The sequence below is a fragment of the Triticum dicoccoides genome, chromosome 4B (genome assembly GCF_002162155.2).
Source record: "Triticum dicoccoides isolate Atlit2015 ecotype Zavitan chromosome 4B, WEW_v2.0, whole genome shotgun sequence".
NCBI classification, from domain to species: Eukaryota; Viridiplantae; Streptophyta; class Magnoliopsida; order Poales; family Poaceae; genus Triticum; species Triticum dicoccoides.
Genome location: NC_041387.1, coordinates 601,732,136 through 601,742,960, shown reverse-complemented (window position 1 = coordinate 601,742,960; position 10,825 = coordinate 601,732,136). Strand labels below are relative to the sequence as shown.

General features: G+C 42.4%; 1 long non-coding RNA gene across 1 annotated transcript; it reads left to right on the top strand.

Annotated features, from left to right (window-relative positions):
* The first annotated feature begins 1,398 nt into the window (after nucleotides 1–1,398).
* Nucleotides 1,399–2,538, top strand: LOC119291703. Its single transcript, XR_005142599.1, has 3 exons — nucleotides 1,399–1,655; nucleotides 1,770–1,965; nucleotides 2,076–2,538. It is a non-coding gene; the product is annotated as an uncharacterized LOC119291703 (long non-coding RNA).
* The last annotated feature ends 8,287 nt before the right edge of the window (nucleotides 2,539–10,825 follow it).

The following is a 10,825-nucleotide window of genomic DNA, read 5'->3' as shown; positions in this document are numbered from 1 at the left end:
TGATAGAAAAGTGCATAGTTATGAGATTATCTAGGCATGATCATATATATAGGCATCACGTCTGCAACAAGTAGACCGACTTCTGCCTGCATCTACTACTATTACTCCATAAATCGACTGACTCCTGCCTGCATCTAGAGTATTAAGTTCATAAGAACAGAGTAACGCATTAAGCAAGATGACATGATGTAGAGGGATAAACTCATGCAATATGATATAAACCCCATCTTTTTATCCTCGATGGCAACAATACAATACGTGCCTTGCTGCCCCTACTGTCACCGGGAAAGTATGCCGCAAGATTGAACCCAAAGATAAGCACTTCTCTCATGGCAAGAAAGATCAATCTAGTAGGCCAAACCAAACTGATAATTCGAAGAGACTTGCAAAGATAACCAATCATACATAAAAGAATTCAGAGGAGACTTAAATATTTCTCATAGATAAACTTGATCATAAACCCATAATTCATTGGATCTCGACAAACACACCGCAAAAATAGTTACATCGAATAGATCTCCAAGAAGAGGAAGGAGAACTTTGTATTGAGAATCAAAGAGAGAGAAGAAGCCATCTAGCTAATAACTATGGACCCGAAGGTCTGTGGTAAACTACTCAAAACTCATCGGAGAGGCCTTGATGGTGATGGAGAGGCCCTCCATGGTCGATTCCCCCTCAGGCGGAGCACCGACAAAGGCTCCAAGATGGGATCTCGCGGATACAGAAGGTTGCGGCGATGGAAATAGTTTTTCGTGGTGCCCCTGGATGGTTTCGGGGTATGTATATATATATATATATATATATATATATATATATATATATATATAGGAGTAGGATTTTCTACAATAGCTTGCCACGGAACTAGTTAAGGTTTTCAACGGTGTAAAATTTCTCAAAAATCCTGAAAAAAATACTGAACCAACACACCTACAATATAACATGATCCAACGGATGGATTGAAAAAATATGATTGCACGTGTCCTGCACAAAAAAGAACAAATGTTTCAATATATATTGATCCTGAAGTGAGCTGAAATGTTTTTTTTTTCACTGAGGCCACATAAATGCATATTTTCACAATCGCACCGTTGGATCATCTTATTATGTTAGAGTGAGACTTCCCTATTTATTTCATATTTTTTACTTACTTTTAAACCGTTAAATATTTAGCAAGCCTTAACTAATTCTGTGACAAGCTATGATAGACACAGTTTTACCTATATATATATATACTCCTACTGCTCCTACTGCTCATCCCCCCATGCTACTAATTCGCTTTAATTAGAAGGAAAAAATACATGCAAAATCTGAACAGAAACCGTGGTCGCTGCTCCGATTTTTCTGGGTATGTTTTATAGTTGTCGTCGTATCACCTTATCCATTTGACTGCTTATCCATCTCTCGTCCTGTTTCATTGGCGTCCAGCTGCGGCGGCGGCTCACATGAATATGCGGCGGCGGCCAAGAGTAGCTCGGCCGGGACGCCCATCTTCTCACCGGCCAATGGCGTTGACGTGACTGACCAGTGACCAGGTTGTTTTTCGGCACGGTGCACTCACTTTAGTGGAGCCTTGTTCTTTTTCCGTTGATATTGAATCCTGCTCCAAGTCTCTAACCTCAAGTAGCTGCTTTTGAAGTCCACCAATCACATGCGAGGTACCTGATCGATTTGCCTCACTACCATATACTCCATACATAAATTCCTCACGGCAACAATTCTCATACAGCTTCATTAACTCCGGTTGATCTGCTTCTTATTCCTTCTTTCAGGTTATGCCAGGAACCACCAGTCCACCACAGATCTAGTATGTGGGACGACAGGGTTGTATCTCCTTGTACAGGTTGGCAACTCTTTCTCTTCTAATGTTTATAGGTTCAATCGAACATGAGGATGCCTTCTATTCCCATATGTGCCACATGTAAATAGGTCCAAAATTCAGATTTGGGGATTTTTCTTCTGTTCACGGTTAGTGTGAATTTAGTTCCAAATTCTGGTAAACAATTGGGGATGCCATCCGATTGTATTTAGGTGCACTTCAATGAATCAATGCCATCCGATCTGTTTTGTACATGCAGGGTGTGTGTCTTTGGATACATTACGTCGTCGTTGCCGCCGCCGCAGCCGTCCATGTGCGGTGGAGCGGCCATGGTGAAGTTTCATGCATGCGCGACGAGTGATCCGACTCGCCCAATCTCACCTGCAGCTGCAGTGTCGCAGCCCTCCCTCGGGTCTGCTCTCTCCCAAGTCTGCACACGCCATGGATATATGATGTCAGATTGAAGAACACATGATCAATCACCATGGATCTCCTAGCTACCGATGGTGCCTGTTTGATCCACGCCCTATAATATACTGCGTGCATGCCATTAATTTGCTAGTACGTACACACGAGAAACAGTTGGCAGCTTCCTTTGCACCCATATAATCAAGTCATGTTTCTTATTGATGATGATGTATATATTCCCTGCAAAAATAATGATGATGTATATGTACTCCTGATGCATATGAACTTATGAACTTACTTTTCATTTCAAATGAATATAATGATTGTTCTGAGAAAGGATGAATGCATATACGTATACTGCTTTTGATGCAGTACATACCTTTTTTTGGTATACACTTCTTCAGGAACGAACTGCAGCATACTCTTCCAAAAATATGCAGTATATACTTCTTAAACAAATGGCAGTATATACTCCTTGAGTATTTTCTTGTTATATACTCCTTCAAAAAACCGCAGTATATACTCCTTCAAAAAAACCGCAGTATATACTCCGTCAAAAAATGCCAGTACATACCCCTTGAATTTTGTTGGTATATACTCCTTCAAAAAGTTCAGCACTTAGTACTACTTAAAAAGGCAGTACAGAACTCTTTACAAAAAGAAAAATGAACTCTTTACAAAAAGAAAAATGCAGTATATGTCTTCCATGTCGTTGGGTATATATCCTCCACCAACCATTCGAAAAATACTAAAACACATATGGGGTATATACTGCTAGCATGATATGATGAAAAAGGTCTATATTTTACACGCTTCATTCCCAATCTGAAGAGGTATAAAGGGTATATACTGAGATTCAAAAAGTCAAATAAAGGGCATATACTACTTGCGTTCAAAGTGGCATCTCACCGCAACAAAACCAGACTCTCCCCCGAAAAAGGAGAAAAAAATATCAGAATTTCCATGGGATAACATGCACCGGTTACCTACAATCTTGGAGGTTGTTTCTCGCATGCAACACAATTTACTAATATTTTAATTAATTAATCCATTGACTGAGGAATTTAGTAGGGTGAGAGTACATACTCCTGGGAGTATAAAAGAGGAGTCCTATATATATATATATATATATATATATATATATATATATATATATATATATATATATATATATATACTACTCTATAGTGTACCAATTTTGAATTTGGTCCCCTTCTCTCTCCTCCCAGCACCCCAAACCAAACATGAACCGTTGATTCAGTTGTGTGTGTTGAAGATCTACGGTCAGATCTTTACTGAACCAAAACCAAGGGCCAGGATCTTCCGGATTCGCAGTCGGCCCGCGCGCGCGCTCTGGTTTGGGCGCTTTCACCGCACGCTCGCTGGTATTCTGGAAGCACCTGGAGCGTCCCTACCAAGATAAAATATCAATAAAAAATCCGGCACCATTCTCTTCTCATCGAAGCACTCTGTTTCTCTGTTTCATGGTTTCACCGTCCCCCCGATGTCGCCCCAGCCCCGTACTCGCGCCACCACAAGTCCTCTAGAACAGCTCTGCCTTACGCCGCCGGCCGCGGGAAGCGCTCCTCAGTTGATCTTCCGTGCAATTTCGACTCCAATCTCTCAAACTCGGGCCGCCCCAGTAGTTTCTCCCCAGGCGAACTACCCTTGCTACTGTTCCACGTGCTCACCGCCACCGCTTCCTGGAATCTCCGGCCGGGCGCTCCTCAGGCTAATCCGCCCGGAGGCCATCGGTGCTGCAAGTGCTAGCAACGGGATGACATATCAGTGCAGCCCAGCCGCTGTGAACAAAGCATCCTCAACCTCACGCACTCATAGCTTACATGTTGAAGAGGTAAGATACAATCTGAGAATATATAGAAGTGGTGCTAATTCGTTTAATGATCTGTACATTTTCTATCTCTGCATACCAGATGCCGTGAATCCAAACACAGATTTTGTATTTCATTATAGAAATCATGAAATTTATCACAGCATACTCTGACCACCACGTGTTTGAGTTTATGTCCACAAAGTTCTTTTTTTCATTTCTCATACTTCCATAGAAGTGTTATAACCATTTAAAATCTCATGTTCATTGATTTTAACATTTTTAATGATTTTTTTTATCGAGAACGATGCTGAATGTTACACTGTACCATGTGTACTGACAAAACATCAATACAGTCTATTGTTAGATTATATGTATCAATTAATATGTCAAAAAATTGGTTTGTTACAAAGAGTTTGAGGTGACTTAAGCTTCGCGTGGATATACTGCTGCATTACCTTCCTATCTTATGCTAATGTTGTCTACTATGTTGCTCAGCGCCTTAGCAGAGCCAAGTGCAGACAGTTATCTAGGAAGCAAGTGAATGGCAGTTCAAGTTACCATAGTACCATACAACAAGATCCATTGGAATGCCAGGACGGGCTCCTTTTCAAGATATTACAAATGTGGTTGACTCACATAATTTATCAAAAGGGAAACAAGGTACATGTTTAATATTTCTGGTCACCAGAATCTTGAAACAAGTTTACAGCTTCTTATATGTTGTTACGTAAATAAAAAACATATGCCTTGTGTGTTAAAAGATTGCTCACGGGTTATTTGAAATATTCTATACATTCCAGCACAAAAATACTTGGTGCAGTGGATCAGCCAATTACTGGGACAAAACGATCAATCAATCCATTTTGCATATCCATAAAATCAAATACTCCTTCGATTGGACACGCAACTCTACCGACAGATGCTTCTGAGTGTAAACGTTATCATGACCGGGAAAGATACTTGAAGATGGCTCTAGAACAGCGTGCTGCCTACCTACAAGGAAGCCGTGAGTACAAACGGAGAAGGAAAATCATGTAGTTAGTGATAATGCACAATCTGGGAGTCAAACTTGTACTTTTACCAATGGAAGCATGCACACAACTACTCCCATCAGTACAATTATAGAAGGTACATATTAACGCAATAATATTTTGTCTTATTTTTTTAGTATTAACATAAATTTCTTCATGTCCTAATTATTACATGAGTGGTCACTCAATCAGGTCATGTTTATCTCCAAAACGCACATGTATATGTATATAATAAGAAACATGCTTATCACTCTGATTATGATAGGCATTTCTGATAAGTAGATCATTAACATCCACTTCCTGTTGTACTATTATTTGTCAATAAGTATTATAATGTATGTTTTTTGGGTGGAATTCATACCAATATTTTGATGAGCTTGAACTTTCTGCATCTTACAATATCCTTCGAGTTGACATAATTAGTCTGGTTGCTACAAATTACACCTTGATCAGTCCATCTGACATATCTACATCATGTAATGAATTGACAGGTACTGGTCAACATAAACGTGTAGCAGCATTCCTGGACAAGGGAAGTGGACATAAGAGAAGGAGAATGTCTAATGGGGCAGGTTGTAGTAGTACTGGAAAGGAAACACATGAACATGGTTTAGCCAATGAGCAGGAAGACCATGACAGCACCATCTATGTCCCAAATGGTTGTTTTCCTGCCCAAAAAGGTAATATAGTTGTTACAGTGTACCATATCTATTTCTAATGCATCAATCGTTCATCAACTTTACCTGTCCTTTTCTTTAACTAATTGATAAATTGATGTATAGACGAAGCTGGGCAATCTCATTACAAGTTCATCAACAAAATAATGGCATTTCATTCCTATGCTTCGGACCATCCCCACTAACACACTTTGCCAAAAATTACCATTTTCATTGCAGATCTCAGTGATTCTTCCAATGGCACATAAACAACGCACACACACACACACACACACAGAAGAAAATTTAAAATTCATCTACATGGAGTACTTTCTCCTCATGATTTGCCATCTTCGAGAGCTTGCTCCCTCGTGGCTTGACGGATCATCCAGTGGCGCTGGTTCACCCGATCTCCACATCCAAGGTGCTTGGGAAGGAGTCGGAGGTACTCCTCTACGGCGATGTGCTTGCCATCAGTGCCAGGGGCTCGGGATGGTCGGGATGCGAAGAGGAGGGTGGCGTAGTTTTTAGAGAGGCGAACAATTCCTGCACTTTGACAAACTAAAATTTCAGAACATTGACTTACTTTTAGAACATTACCTGGCTTCACACAGAGGTAGCCGGCATGACTTGGTTACTACGTGCAAAGCACGTGCAGTTTACTAGTATATATATATGCGAAGGAAGTTGGTCATGGGAGCCACGAGGGGCCCACGAGGCAGGGGGGCGCACCCACCCTTATTGGGCGCGCCGGCCACCCTTGTGGCCGCCTCGGCTGCTTCTTGACGTCCACTCCAAGTCTCCTGAATTGCGTTTGTTCCAAAAAGATTGCTCCTGAAGGTTTCATTCCGTTTGGACTCCGTTTGATATTCCTTTCCTTCGATATATTGAAATAGGCAAAAAAACAGCAATTTGGGTTGGGCCTTCGGTTAGTAGGTTAGTCCCAAAAATGATATAAAAGTGTAAAGTAAAGCCCATAAACATCCAAAACAGGTAATATAATAGCATGGAACAATCAAAAATTATAGATACGTTGGAGACGTATCAGGTAGTACTCCGCCTGCTCCGGTGTGTCCCAGCAGCCCGCCTCCTCCTTCGCCGCCTCATAAGCAACGGCGACGGCGGAACACAGACACTGCCGCTCCTGCTGCTCCGAGCCATCATAGTTGTCTGCCTCCTTCTTCTCTGCCTCGTAAGCAACAAAAGAAGACAGCTGCAGCCGCTCCGGCTACTCCGGCGTCTAGCAGTACAGCCAGAGGCAGGAGGCAATACAGATTTGGTCCATCGTCTCTCAAGCCTCTAGAGAAGTTACCATAAGAGAGGAGTGAGGAGGAAAATAAGAAGATCTGTGAAGGCCAAGTGAGGGACTTCTTTGAATCGGTAAAATCTAAGAAACATCCACCTCTGGAGGAGAAGATAGATCCGGTGAAAGCGAAGCGCACTTTGGATGCCCTGCAGCGACCATCACCGCCTCCACCGCAATCCAACTATGACCGCGTTATTGAAAGGACATATAAGGAAGCGGAGCAGTCGGGAAGTACTTTCACTGATCAAAGGTTAGCAGAACGAAGAAGAGGGGAAAAATTCCCCAGCTCAGCGAACAAGCGAAGCAATCGTGCCCCCCGCTCAATGTGTCTAGCGATATCGTTGCTAATCTTCCGGTGATGTTGCCCGGTACCAATCCTGGAGATTACATGTCCGACGATGAACTTTTTGATACAATGGAGGTGGACACATTAAAATTCCGGCACAGGAAGCCTCTCGTCAAACCTGGTACTCCTCTAACAACGATGATTCGAAGATTCCATGATTGGTACATGGACATCTGCAGCAAGTCTGGGACAGATACTTTGACGCTGAGAGTTAAAGAGGAGCGTGACCTCATTGGAATTGATCTGTTGTCTGTTCCATATGAGGAGTTCTTTCAGTTTTTCAATCAAAAGGCCCTCGATAAAACAATCATCACTTGCTACTGTCTGTAGGTACTGCTTCTCTGTAATTAATTAAGTCTCTATATGTAGCTCAGCTCTTTCATTGCATGTATATATAATTATCCTCACTATATTATGCAGATTGAAGATTGCCGAATTGAAGAAAAGACAAATAGGTGATATTGGGTTCATTAACATGAATATCATGGATGAATGGATTTTAAACATGATGCTAAACATGTTGGGGAACGTAGTAATTTCAAAAAAATTCCTACGTACACGCAAGATCATGGTGATGGCATAGCAACGAGAGGGGAGAGTGTTGTCCACGTACCCTCGTAGACCGTAAGCGGAAGCGTTAGCACAACGCGGTTGATATAGTCGTACGTCTTCACGATCCAACCGATCCAAGCACCGAACGTACGGCACCTCCGAGTTCAGCACACGTTCAGCTCGATGACGATCCCCGGGCTCCGATCCAGCAAAGCTTCGGGGATGAGTTCCGTCAGCACGGCGGCGTGGTGACGATGATGATGCTCTAACGGCGCAGGGCTTCGCCTAAACTCCGCGACGATATGACCGAGGTGGAATATGGTGGAGGGGGGCACCGCACACGGCTAAGGAACGATCCATAGATCAACTTGTGTCTTGTTGGGGTGCCCCCTGCCCCCGTATATAAAGGAGCAAGGGGAGGGCCGGCCAAGGAGGAGGAGGCGCGCCCAAGGGGGGAGTCCTACTCCCACCGGGAGTAGGACTCCTCCTTTCCTAGTAGGAGTAGGAGAGAAGGAAGGGGAAGAGAGAAGGGAAGGAAGGAGGGGGTGCGGCCCCTCCCCCTAGTCCAATTCAGACTAGGCCTTGGGGGGGCGTGCGGCCTGCCCTAGGCAGCCCCTCTCTCTTTCCCGTATGGCCCAATAAGGCCCAATACTTCTCCCGGCGAATTCCCGTAACTCTCCGGTGCTCCGAAAAATACCCGAATCACTCGGAACCTTTCCGGACTCCGAATATAGTCGTCCAATATATCGATCTTTACGTCTTGACCATTTCGAGACTCCTCGTCATGTCCCCGATCTCATCCGGGACTCCGAACTCCTTCGGTACATCAAAACTCATAAACTCATAATATAACTGTCATCGTAACGTTAAGCGTGCGGACCCTACGGGTTCGAGAACTATGTAGACATGACCTAGAACTATTCTCGGTCAATAACCAATAGCGGAACCTGGATGCCCATATTGGCTCCTACATATTCTACGAAGATCTTTATCGGTCAAACCGCATAAAAACATACTTTGTTCCCTTTGTCATCGGTATGTTACTTGCCCGAGATTCGATCATCGGTATCCAATACCTAGTTCAATCTCATTACCGGCAAGTCTCTTTACTCGTTACATAATGCATCATCCCGCAACTAACTCATTAGTCACATTGATTGCAAGGCTTATAGTGATGTGCATTACCGAGAGGGCCCAGAGATACCTCTCCGACAATCGGAGTGACAAAACCTAATATCGAAATACGCCAACCCAACATGTACCTTTGGAGACACCTATAGTACTCCTTTATAATCACTCAGTTACGTTGTGACGTTTGGTAGCACCCAAAGTGTTCCTCCGGTAAACGGGAGTTGCATAATCTCATAGTTACAGGAACATGTATAAGTCATGAAGAAAGCAATAGCAACATACTAAACGATCAAGTGTTAGGCTAACGGAATGGGTCATGTCAATCACATCATTCTCCTAATGATGTGATCCCATTAATCAAATGACAACACATGTCTATGGTTAGGAAACATAACCATCTTTGATTAATGAGCTAGTCAAGTAGAGGCATACTAGTGACTATATGTTTGTCTATGTATTTACACATGTATCATGTTTCCGGTTAATACAATTCTAGCATGAATAATAAACATTTATCATGAAATAAGGAAATAAATAATAACTTTATTATTGCCTCTAGGGCATATTTCCTTCAAAACAAACCGAGGCCAACTTGCTCGCATCGTTACTTTGAAATCAAAACAAATTAAGCTACAATACTCTTTCCTTACGAATACGGGTGAGTGTTACTGTCTTGTCCATATTCGGTTTCCCTTATTACTCAAGGTTATAGTAATGTAATTGATGAGTTATGCGTGTGTGCGCAGCTTTCACTTTATTCTGCTAGAGATTAAGCTTGAGCAGGGACTAGTAACCGTCATAGACTCGAAACAAAAAAATCCCAAGGAGTATGCGACCATGACTAAAATGCTCGAGAAGTATCGATCATTATCGCACCATATCGGCAACTTTATTCATTTCCTGATATCAAGTAATTGTTTTCTTTGTCTGGCAGGGTTTGGAAAAAGTTCACCGCACAAGCTCCAGGACTGCCGGTGGAGCTGCAATTTAACCACCCGAAAGTAAGCACTACTAGCTAGTTCCGCACATCTCCCAATGATTCTAGCTAGTATCATCAATACCATTTAGCATGCTTGCTTATCAATTTGATTGACGATCTATTTCTTGTAAGTGGTTGTGGCAGGAACCCGGGAATAATTATTGTGGATACTACATTTGCGAGTTTATCCGCCACACGACCTGTGAGCGGGGCTACTCTAAAAAACAATATGAAGCACGTAAGCAATAATATTCACAATTTTATTTTATTACCATCATTTGTATTGAGTTTCATTCATATATATGTATTGACCCCCTTCTTCAAATTAGATGCGGCAGATGCGGGATGAACTCCTACCACAAGATTGCATGCAAGCAATTCAAGAGGAATTGGCGGGATTCTTTCTTGACCACGTCATCGACAAAGATGGAGAATACCATGTGGAAGTTGAGTTCAGATGTTAGGGGATTGTAAGAGATCTTATATTGTATATATGTAGCCAGTAGCATCGGATAGATATACGAAAACTTGTTGTTCGACCAATCTCTCGGAGAAGGAGAGGTCGATCACTTCTCTCTGTATATGTTCATGACAATCTTCTGTACTTAATGGTTTTCTTCATTTGCTTACTAGCTAGCTAGCGTGTCGAGTCCTCTTTATACGTATAATACACAGCGTCGACCAAGCACGGAGATAAGAAAGGACACTTCTCTCTATTAGCTAGCTAACATAATATATGAAACCCCTAAATTAACCCTGCGAAACC